The sequence below is a fragment of the Dermacentor albipictus genome, chromosome 4, assembly GCF_038994185.2.
Source record: "Dermacentor albipictus isolate Rhodes 1998 colony chromosome 4, USDA_Dalb.pri_finalv2, whole genome shotgun sequence".
Classification (NCBI taxonomy): Eukaryota; Metazoa; Arthropoda; class Arachnida; order Ixodida; family Ixodidae; genus Dermacentor; species Dermacentor albipictus.
Window position 1 is genome coordinate 89,702,259 of NC_091824.1, and position 12,774 is coordinate 89,715,032.

A 12,774-nucleotide genomic window follows, 5' to 3' on the forward strand; every position below is an offset into this window, starting at 1 on the left:
TGGGCAAACCGTCGCTCTGACCACTGACCAGGCGCTTAAAAGCCTGAAAAAGCATATGATCGGAAAAGGCATCGCTACAAGATACCGGCCCAGGTCACTGAATACCTCCTGTAAAGACGCTGTGAATAACATTGGAGAGATCGTATCTTGCTGCCTTACGCCTTTCTTTATTGGGATTTTGTTGCTTTCTTTATGGATCGGATCGGAAAACATTTATTGGGCTCTAGAAAAGAGATCTTCGCGGCTTCAGACGGCGTCTTCCATCTGCTGATGGATTCTTCTGTCTGCAATCACAGGGTTGGTGCCCTAGTCCAAGGCTCCACTGAGTATGGCCAACCCGCGAGCTCGCTCTACTAGGCGCTTTTGGCCGTTCAAGCTTACACTGGAAAGCATACTCTCCCACTGTTCCGCGCTCGGGTTTTTAATTTTATAGATAGTTGGGGACTCAATATTTTGGAGGACTATGGTGGCTGTGGAGCCGCTATAGATATCTTTCAGTATTTCTACATACGGCTCATCTACACCCTGATTCCGTAATGCCTCCATGACTGCTGAGGTTTCGACTGAATCAAACGCATTCTCGTAATCAATGAAAGCTATATATAAGGGTTGTTTATATTCCGCACATTTCTCTATCACCTGACTGATAGTGTGAATATGGTCTATCGTTGAGTAGCCTTTACCGAATCCTGCCTGGTCCTTTGGTTGACAAAAGTCTAAGGTGTTCCTGATTCTATTTGCGATTACCTTAGTAAATGCTTTGTAGGCAAGGGAGAGTAAGCTGATCGGTGTATAATTTTTCAAGTCTTTGGCGTCCCCTTTCTTATGGATAAGGATTACGTTAGCGTTCTTCCAAGATTCCGGTACGCTCGTGGCCATGAGGCATTGCGTATACAGGGTGGCCAGCTTTTATAGAACAATCTGCCCACCATCCTTTAACAAATCTGCTGTTACCTGATCCTCCCCAGCTGCCTTCCCCCTTTGCATAGCTTCCAAGGCTTTCTTGCCTTCTTCCGGCGGTACTTGTGGCATTCAAAGTTCCTCTAGACTATATATATATATATATATATATATATATATAGCGAGTTTAATGGGGAACCATAGGAAACGCGAAGTCATCATCATAAGAGAAATCATAAGCAGCCAACAAAGACACCAAGAAGCGCGTAGGGGACATTACTTGAACTTATTCGTATAATAAAGGAAATTTATTTATTTTTATTTGTTGATTTAACAGTACTGCCAACCCTCTTGCGAGGGTCCTTACAAAAAGGGTTATGAAGAAGTATAAAAGAAAAAAAACATGTGGAATAATCACAAACACAGAATACATCGGAATCAAGCGGCGCACTCGCACACATAGTCATCCAGAGTTAATTTGAATTGAGACAGATCAGTATGTTCCACCGCACACATCGGTGAATGAATTAATGGAAATTAAAGTGGATAAAAAACAACAACTGGACGCCAGGTGGTATACGAACTCACGTCTTCGCATTACGCATGCGATATTCTACCAAGTCAGCTACCGCGGCGCCGTTTTCGAATTCACTTACTGGGGTATTATTTCTGGGTATTAAAACAATAGGAAGTAACAACACATTCGAATGAGATAGACAAGTAATTTAACGAATGTCTTGTCAGAGCGCAGGTTTTCACCTTCATCTTAAGCGTATGCTAAAGTGACTGTGAACTTTTACTTTTTATGTTCTTGCCTTTTTCTTTTTTTCCCCACTCTACTTATTTTGTTCATGTAACGGTTGTTTTCTCTAAACTTGTGTTTCAGCGTCATTATATTGCTTTTCAAATATGATTTAACTGGCTTGAGCCAGTTATACTCATCTCACACGGACGTTAAATTTCATCTATTTTTGAGCTTTCTTTCGTCCTCTAGAGAAGAAAGAGAAAATTCGGCGAAACTACGGCAAAGGAGAATGGAAGCACTTCGCAGAGGTGACATTGGGCTAATGGCCAGAGCGTACAGTCTTGTCAGTGGTCTGCAGAACAGCGTGATTTCTGAAAGTGTACTGCACAAGTGACTGTATGTATATGACTGACTATAGCAAAAAAAAAAAATGGTTGTAACGTATGATAGCATGGTACAGTAGGAGTCTCACTGGAGATGTCGTATTTGATCCGACGACCACTGATCGACTTCCCTTATTCGCCACTGAATTTGACGAAAGTTCGCTGCACGCAATGTTTTCGTCTGTCGATTGTAGAATGCACATCGTAACCACGTGTGTGCCGGTGACCCGTCGAGGTGGCTTAACGGTTATATGACGTGATACTGCGGGGCATCAGATAATGCTATTGACCAGCAGTTTGATTCCTGTCGCGGTGGCCACATTCATGTGAAGTTTGAGTATGATTGCCCTCGATGATGTGGTTAGCCGCCCGCCTTGGTACGAGAATAAGCCTTGGTACGAAGATCCGAACAGACTGCCACTGCACACGTGGTTGCGGCTGCACCACCCACAGGTTGTGACCGTAAAACAGTCAGTTAGGTTCCTTTTATCTTGCGGCCACTAAATATCGACGAATAGACACGTAGGGAAAATCCTACACTTCGGCGGGAAATACTTGTACACGACGCACAGTGCCTTTGTTACATGCTTGGGTATTCGTGCGCTCAACCGCAAAAGCGCGCTCCACGTAACAGCCAACAATAAGTCTAAAGAAAACGCTAATTCCCAAGGGCAAACTCAAAAGCAGTAACACTGCACTCGCTACTGCTTCGCGTGCGCAACCAAAATGTTAGCTTAATGAAATGGTAAGGTCCAAATAATAATAAGCAAAATAAATGACATTGTTGCGAAGCGGAAACGAGCCCAAGTGCCGTTTATGAGCGCAGGCGCGAACACAGACGGCTCACGCCGGCAGCTTAAACCATGTTGTTGTTGTTGTCCTGACTGGCCGTGGCACATACCCACAGTGGGGGATTGGCCATGAATCGGGTGGGGAAATTAGGTGTATAAGAACAAGGGAGTTAACTATTTGAACGTTCGAGTTTAAAAAGTAAACATTTTGTGTGTGGAGAACAAATAAGAAGAAAACGGGGTATCAAAAAACAGGAAGAAAACAATAAACATTTTAGTAATAGATAAGAAATAAAAGAAAGCTAAGGTGGGGAGGGAGAACGATCAGTCTAACATGGTAATCGATTGGTTTCGATTAGGTAATTTTAGATTTCCAAGCGAACATTTCTGTGACTGAATCCAATAATGGAGGCTCCAAAAGATAGGATCACACGCACTGATAAATTTAGGCCAATGTTGCGAAACGGGATTTCGAGTAGTCGTTTTCTTATAACAGAAAAAAACGCCTGCAAGAGAACAAGAAATGGTCTTTTGTCTCCGCTTCGCCACAGAATGAGCATTATGGTGAGGGGACCAGACCAGACTTGTGGAGATAGAACTTCAACGCAGGTATACGGCAGCGCAGCCTCGTGATAGACACTTCAATTTTCCGCGTTTGGCAAAATCTCTGTGCCAACGGCATAGGAGATGTCGGTAATCCACAGAGTTGGTCATTGCGGAGCCTGATACTGCCTGCATAATGACACTCCTGCGAAATCTAGCAGCAGTATCATGAGCAGTCAAAGGGCAATGAGGAAGAATGAGGTCACTTATCGATTCCTTGGCTAGAGAGTCTGCAATTCAATTTCCTATTAGTCCTTTATGGCCAGGCACCCAAATCAAACGCCAGCTTCTCAAGTACCCGGCAGTGGCGTAGCCAGAAATTTTGTTCGGGGGGGGCTACGCCACTGGCCCTACGTGTGTACATATACACACACACATATATATATATATATATATATATATATATATATATATATATATATATATATATATATATATATATATATATATATATATATATATATATATATATATATATATGTACACATACATATATACGGGGCCAGTGGCGTAGCCAGAAATTTTGTTGTTGCATTTAAAAGTTTAATTCTAGTGACTACTGCTTTCAAATTTTTTATTTAGGTGGTCAATTATTTATTAAAAATTGGCCAAATCGAAAATTTTCAGAAAACGAAGCTATCAAGTTTAAAACTCCGTGACTCAACAATGAAAAATGATATCACAATTCTGTGAATTGCATCTAATAGTACATCTACAGCGGACAAAATGGATATGTTACACATGATTCTCAAAAAAATTTAATATTGTGGAAATACGGCTTGTGCAGAACCCTTGTACACAACGTAACCAATTCACGTAAAATACAAATTGACATAGCAAACTTGCCCCCTTTGACTGTTATAATAGATGCCGTTTACAGAACCACAGTGTCTGTTATTCATGCATAGCTATTAGTTTGTAAACGTCGTGCTTCTATATTTTCAAACTTTCGAATTTTTCAAAATATTTTAAACAACATTCAGGCCCTAAATCGAAGTTGTATTTCCAACAGAACTAGGATTTAACTTTCTCTCTCAAATGCAACGAATTTCAGTAAAAGCGATTAGCAGGATTATCTAAGAAAAGGGTTTCTGCGTTTTACAAGTATTTGAATAGGTCGCGTCGGATTGGGCCCGAGCTAAAGCTTCCTCTTAAACAATTTGTCAAGGGATCAAATACATGAATAACTGCATTGTCATTGCCAAAGATGCTGCAAACGAATTCTTGAACGCTACGCACAGTCAAAACAATAAAATGTGTATTTCTTCATAAAAGAATATACTCGTATGTGCCAAAAATATTGCCCAAAATAACTGATATCAATGCTTCCATATTTTTGTCTATTTAAGTAAAGAAAATATCACACGAACTTTAGAACTATATCAGTTCGAAACCAGGAAAGCAGTGCATGCCACTGATATGAAAAATTAAAAGGCAATGAACTGAACAAGTTGAGGACAAATATGTTAATGAAACTTTGTCATGCAAGAACCGTGCTTACATTCTTGTATATATGCAATGGCCAGTGAAAAATCTCAATGACGCTGTAATTTGTTTTAATGTATTACGCAGAAGCAGCTGTCACCGGTCGTGTATCGTGAGTAATTGCACCGAAATCAGTCGTAACAGAGGGCACGTATAAAAAGCAGGAATTCTGCAAGATATACGAGGGCAAGTCAAATAAATGTGAGCCAACAACGAGGTACTTCTTTTAAAAGTAGTCTTCATGAGAATTTAGACATTTGTCCCATTGACTAACGAGTCGCGTGATTCCCGTCTTATAAAACTCCTTGGGTTGCTGCTTCAAAAAGTCTGTATCTGGTTCCCTTGAGCTGTTTTTTCCATTGCCCCAAGATGTAGAAGTCGCAAGGTGACAGGTCTGAGCTGTATGGCGGATGCTGAAGCGTTTCCCACTTGAATTTTGCCAGTTTTGTATTAACCACATAAGCGACCTGGGGACAGCCATTGTCGTGGAACAAGATGACCCCATTCGTCAATTTTCCACGTTGTTCCTTCTTGATTGCGACACACTGCCGTTCTGGCGTTTCACAATATCGGAAACAATTGATAGCCTCTCAAGATTTAGCAAATTCTATCAGTAATGGACCCTGACGACCGAAAGAAAAGTCAACAACACCTTTCCAGCGGAAATGATGGCCTTTGCGTTCTTTGGGCGTGTAAATTCGAATGTTTCCACTGTAAGCTTTGCCGTCGTGTTTCAGGCTCGTAGTAGTGGCACCAAGGTTCGTCCCCGATCACAATTGCAAACATGAATTCATCATCCTCATTGTGATAACCGATCAGATGAGTCAAGGCAGCGCGAAAGTACTCCGTCTTCTCGCTATGGATCAAAATCTTGGGGATCCATTGCGCTCCAAAGAGCCGAGAACTGAGAAGCTCATGAATTAAGGCGTGAACCGAACCGTGACTGATGTTCAGACGGTCTGCCAGTTCATCGATGCTTATTCTCCGTTCTTGTTTCATCAGCTCATGAACCTTTGAAATTGTGTGGGGGGTGATTGCACGATGGTTATGGCCCGGCCTTGGAATGTCTTTACAACGTCCTTTGAACCGTTTGCTCCAACGCTTCACAGTGGTCAATGAAATGCCGTGTTCAACGTAAACGGCAGCCATACGGCGATTAATTTCTGTTTCGGAAACACCTTTAGCTGTCAAAAACTTCGCGACACCTAGCTGTTCAACTTTTGAAGTGCCCATTATGTGACGCAACCATATTCAACCCAGTGTATGAGAGCATTAAAGAACATTTATCTTCACACCTGTGTGTCACTTTTGTAAATGAGACATGCCGTTCTCCTACGCGCATGCCTCGCAGATAATGAACCGAACCATTATTGCGTGGTTAGGGTAGGCGCACTTTCATTTGACTCGCCCTCGTACATTGGAAATGCAAAGATACAATGGGATATACAAATGTGAAAATACGGCTTGATAAAGGACAAAAAAAGTGTCACTGGAAACATAGTTCACTGCATGTATACACAGAACATCGCAACAAGATATTTAAGTATACGTATAAGTCTCCGATGAGTCTATGTATGTAAGAAAAAGTAACTGTATGTAATGCGTCAAACAAGGCAAATAAACATGTTGCACAATCATAGATACACAGAATCCTGGATTCCGCCCCGATTCCATCCACTCCCCCCGATGTATTGCGTGCGACGGAAGGCGGCGCGCTTGCTCCCCGCTTTTCTCCTTTGCGCACACAAGACTAAGCCACCATCGTCGGCTCACCCATTCCACCTCCCCCCCTACGCTTTCATTCGCACATACAGCATGCAGCGCGTGGTCACGATTTTATCCCCCTTGGACTTTATACGAAACATGAGGGCGACGGCGACGGCAGGAATGCGCCTGGAGTGTCCTTATAATTGCTTTCGCAATAATATAATAAACGTATCCGGCAACTGAAGCGTCCCGTCGCCCATTACTTTCCGCAAAAGAAGTATCAAAATCGAACTTTCACCATGCGACAATTCGCTGCGCCGCAACAATGTATTTTTTTCTGTGAGGCGGAGGCACCGAAATGGAAAAAAAAAACGCATAGGAAAGTATGTTGGTCAGAATCGAATGCCTACATCGGGCACCTAATGGGGCTACAGAATTAATACCGAAGAAAACATGAGACGATTGGCCCACTGAGATCCATACGCATATTGCTCAGTATCATACACCGGCGAAACAAGACTTTCCGGAAAGGTTCCGCTCAAGGAACGCGGTGCAATCCTTCGAGTCCCCACAGTGATGGCGGCGAGCGACCATTGTTTTTTTCTCTCGTCTGCTAGCCAGAAAGCTTTCAAAACTCTGTCAGGTGAAAATCCGCTCGGCCAGAGCAAACCGAATGCCCACCGAAGTGCACCGCGCGGTGGTCGGGGCCGTACGAGAAAAACATATGCACTCTGGCTCGCTCTGGCAGCCCGCGGGTAGGGTAGCGAGAACAAAGAAATTGAAGAGGCTCAATGTGTTCTCGGCGAATAAAAGTCAAAGTAGAAAAAATAAATAAGAACGTAGTTACTTTGGCTGGCTTTAGTGTCTTGACATGGTTGTTCTGGCGTAGGTTAAAAAGTGTTGATACTTTTTTATGTGACATGACGGCACAAATGAACCACCCCAACACATCGTCTCATTGGACCTCGCTGCGTGCTTTGTCAACTCGTCTGCTAGTGTGTTGATTTGGCTTGTCCCGTTGTATGTTCCGATGTAAGACTTTAGAAAAGTCAATGGACCTTTGGCGTCAAATGTTTATAACAACATTAAACCAACAAAGTTCCGCAATTGAAAATTTAAAGCACAACTTTGGAAATGTCAATGCACGTTTCACATCAAGAGCTTATGAGATTTATACCCATAAAGTTCCGCAATTGATATCCATGCGCTCCATAGATTCCGTGGCCTCAGTGAGATGCCGTGGCGAGCCCGCTCACCATCAAAGCGCCCTTGAAACTTTGTGTTCGTATGGGACTGCTTGGCGTTATGTGACTGCCGGTGTATAGGCATTGCCACGAAATCCAGCCCGAGTTCGCAATCTTCGCGGTTAAATGTCTTTTCGAGCGTCAAAAAGACATTCTAGACAAAATCCAGAGTGATTTCCGGCGCCGGGGGTCGCTTTGGTCAGCGGTGCATGGACAGCACGAAAAAATTTCGGGGGGGGCTGAAGCCCCATAAGCCCCCCCCCCCCTGGCTACGCCCCTGGTACCCGGTACCAATGATTGAAACGTACTCATCACGCAAGAATAACGAGAAGCAGTAAGTGAGAGCACAAAAATAACGAATAAGTGATTATTACGGCTGACGTAATTGATGGTCCTAATTTGCGTAATGCCAGCACCACTGCCATAAATTCACCTATAAAAGTTCAGTATGAAATCTGGCAGCCGAAGAGAAAATGTCCTATCAAGAATGGGGAAAAATATTCCTACACTTGACTTTTCTTCACATTGTGAAGCATCTGTCGCAATTACCATGTTTGTTTGAAGGTTCTTCAGATGATCTTGTAATATACCGTCTAGAATACAATGTGGAAGTAATTTTTCATTATTAGAAAAATTTAATCGAATTCAATGTCCGTTGTAACAGCTCAGTCGGGAATAGGAAGTATATCGCATATGCGCACGCCCAAAGAGTCAAGTAATGTTTGCACAAATGTAATTTGCGGAGTATGCAGTCGCGGCCAGTTGAGACTGAAAATCAACGCAGGTTGTGAAATGATTGTTTGGGGATGTCAGGGGTGGGGGTGGGGGCAGTGGTGATTCATAAATCCTTAAGAACGTCTGCATTGTCAAAAACCGGAACCTGCACGAAAGTGGACGAACACGGGATTCTAGATTCTAGAACACGGGATTTGCAACAAATTGATGAAGACCTAAACACAGACGTAATGCTTCTCTTTCTAAGAGGATTAGAGGGCGGGACATGTAGGCTGGAGCTCCAGAGAAGATCACGCGACGAAATTCTAACACAGGGCTAATGTACATACGATATATCATTAGGTGTGTATATCGTCAATCTCCTTCGACCACCTCTCAGCCTACGCAATATGTCAATTGCATGGGTACCTTTTCCAGTCACATGATCTATGTGTGGGCGCCAGTTGAGAGAGGCGTTATAAATAATTCCGAGGCATTTAACAGATGCTACCTGTGGTATGTTTTGAAGGTGGTAAGACAATGAGATGTACACTGTGTCATGTGTCGGAAAAACGAAAATAGAACATTTCCTGAGATTAAGTATAGAGTGATTAACAACTCACCACCTCTCCAGAGCACAAAGGTAAGTTTGCAGTAATTGGTATAGCGTGTGGATGTCGTTTGCAGATGCGCAAAACGCAATATCGTCTGCATACACTTAAATAGTTACTTCTTGATGACAAAGTAATGTGTGAATGAGAATATTAAAAACAAGCGGGGAAAGGACTGACCCTTGCGGTATGCCTCTTGTTAGTTTGTACTTAGAAGAAGAAAAGTCGCTTTTGTAGCAATAGAATTCTCTTTCACCTTAAAATTACTGAATCCACGCTACTATTGGCGGCGAGGAGTTACAAAGTCGCCATCTAGCGGAAGCGCCTCGCTGGCGTAGTATGAGGGATCAGGCGGCGCGCTCTTCATAGGTTTTGCTGTCAGCGCTCACTGAAAGCACCACGCGCGAGCTCTCCCGGACATTTCTGTAAGTACTTTCGAAACGAGAGAAGTTTTTTACTGTCTAAATAATAATCTCTTTACCGAATACGTACAGTGAACGCCACTGCGCGCGGTCACCGCGATAGAGTCTCCCGAACCGGCTTCTTGAGTGAAAGGTAGGTAAACGCTGAGAGCAAGCTATGTGAAATATGTTCTTATAGTGTTTGTATAACTAAATGGAGCGTAATAGAACGAAGCCTCAATGCAGCGATCGCGCAGATTGCCAGCGACCGGCGCGTCTGGATGCTTGTCCGCGCACTGTTTCGCTTTCTACGCGCGCGCGTGTTTTTCACCGTGCCATGAGCTTTAGGCCGCAGAATATGAGCATTTGACAGTATACAAGCAACCATTGTTGCGTGGGTGTTATCAGAGCTGTTCAAAAATAACTTCATTGTAGAGACTTTGGCGCCTACGGGGACTGTGATGTGCCGTCGCGACGATTCAATCCTTTTTTTTCTTCTAAATTCTTTGACCTTTCAATATTATTTCTTTCTTTTCTTTATTTGTTTCCATTGCTAAAATACAATGACGAGGGCTAAGATAAAAGCCGCAATGAGGCAGCTTGAGGTGCCCTTAGCCCCCGTGTTACATGGTGGCAGTGAGTAGCGCAATCAACCGTACGCAAAGAACATTACATATAAATAATACTTACAATCATCAATCAAGAGACTTTTCTATGACGGAACAAACAAACAAGTAACAAAGAAATGGGATAATACAAATAAAAGCAATGCAGATAGTAGGCACCACCACATTACATACACTTGGCAATACATAAATAAAAGTTAAAATCGCGTACACTTGACGATGCATAATTAAAGGTGAAAAGAATCGATGGTCGATTATTATTGGAATTATTAAGTGAAAGAAAAGGACGAGCAAAAATTATGTCATTACAAACATTAACAAGACACACATGTGAATATAGGTGAGAAAGGAATTACGCTTGATTCATTATTTAGGAGAAGGTTCTGATAAGTAACGACAGTTCTGACCGTGTTATGTTAATGATGTCAATACCAGCGTCATGTAATGTATTAAGCAGTCTGGGTAATTTATTTTTCGTCATTTGCAAACCGTAGTTAGTTCTTGAAGGGGGTATAGACCAATATTCTCCGCGTCGGGTAATATAGGTAGCTGTATTTCTTTGCAGACAAGCAATTTCATTAAATACGCTGTTTTCAGAGTTTGAGTTTGTGTGCCATGTACGAAGGAGAGAGCGGTTGTATAGAGAGTAGATTGTAGGTATGTTGTATTGTTTAAAAAGGTGTTCACTGTGACTGTGATATGGCACATTTGCAATTATACGTACGATCTTTTTCTGTAGTAAGTGTATTTTCCTGAGGTTAGTTTCAGTTGTTGTGCCCCACACAAGGTGTGTGTAATTAATGTGTGATGCAAATAGTGAGTGATAAATTAATATTTTTACGGATGTTGGTAGACGATATCTGTTCTTGTTTAGCATTCCTGTGATACGGCTAAGCTTTTGTACTACAGAGTCTACTTGTCGATCCCAGTTTAGCGTACTAGAGAAGTATGTACCTAATACTTTAATTTCATTTACTATTTCTATGCTCCCTTTGTTCATCTCTAAAGTGTGTCTTTGTGGAATCTTTGTGCCTTTCGCATAAAAGATTACGGCTTTTGTCTTATTTGAATTTAATTTTAGATAATTTTCTATAGACCATGAGGATATGTTCTGGAGAAACTCGTTTGCGCTGTTTATTAAACTAGTATAAGATGCTCGAGTTGCGTCGCACTGTATGTTTATCGGTGTTCTCAGCGTGATAGTTCCCGCTGCTCCTTTTTTGTAATCCAGTGCATGCATTAATTCATAACACAAACATGACCATATGCCATGCTTTTTTAAATGTGCTTCTTACCGCTGCCTTTCCACTCCACTCAACTTGCCAGTATCTATAGCATCGACAAATTCATAGAACAAACCGTCATGACATTAGTCGGGCAGCGGACTGTGGCGAGCGTCTCAGTGCGCGTTTTCAGAGTATCGCAGACCGGGCGCCGTAGCAGAAATCTTCCTCGCGTCTGTGCTTGCTGCATACCCGAGTTGTAGCCGATGTTTGCCGGTTTTATGTTTCGCGAGCCAAACTTCACGCAGCTTGTCCTGCGGCCACGTGTGAATAAGGCTGACTGCGGGCTCCGTTGCGTACATCCGGCATTGTGGCACCGAGCAGCAGCCTACCATGTTGCGCGCCTTCAAAGGCAGCCACTACCTATTGTAGTGCTTTTAAGCGTTGTAAAGGAGACACTCGAAGCGGGAAAATTTCGCCACAAAATGAGTACCGCAGCGTACGAGGGAATTGAAACTCTCGTTTTCAGCTCGCTTCGGTGCTCCCAAAGCAGCCGACGCGGCCGCTATGTCCACGTGATCCCTCCTAGCACGTCACGCCGACGGTGGCGCCAGCTTTTCCAGTGGTGGAGCTCGAGGCCAATATGCCCATTAACACCACAGGATGTTAACCGATTTATCATTACAATGTGCTCCACAGTGTCGTATGCCGTATTTGAGTCGCATCTATGTTTATGTAGCGAGTGATTTACTGTGTGTGATTCAGTAACTGCTTGCCTTTGCACATCGCGAGTGACCTATGTTATGTGCCGCTGTATTTTGTACTTACATTCTTCAATTTCACTTAGCACCCTGCTTAGGTCCTGGAAACAGGTCCGCAGTATCAATAAATAAATAAATAAATAAATAAATAAATAAATAAATAAATAAATAAATAAATAAATAAATAAATAAATAAAAATGTTTGAGCAATATCGAGCGTCACTAAGGTAGCGTATTGCTTGTGACGTCGAGCGAGTTGTATACGGCTTTCTAAGACGACATGGGCATGCCAGATGGAGCAGCTGGCCCTGAAACCAATCTGACAGTGACTAAGAATGGAATTATCATTCATAAATTTTATGACACAAAGGTGAAGAAGCCTCTCAATGAATTTTACTACGGTTGATGCAAGCGCAATAAGCCTAATGTTCTCCAATACATACTTTCCTTCTTGTTTCTTAAACATCAATATTACTTTGGCAAGCTTCCATTGCAACGGAATCCAATATATTTAATTGAATAATTTACCAGGTCTAAAAAAGTTAGGCTATTCCTGTAACAATATTTTTAACATTGCATT

At 42.5% G+C, this 12,774-nt stretch overlaps 1 protein-coding gene across 1 annotated transcript in view; it reads right to left on the reverse strand.

Annotated features, from left to right (window-relative positions):
• Positions 1-12,774, reverse strand: part of LOC135917657 (uncharacterized) — a 253,855-nt gene that overhangs the window by 72,603 nt on the left and 168,478 nt on the right. The gene's annotated exons all lie outside the window — the stretch shown is intronic.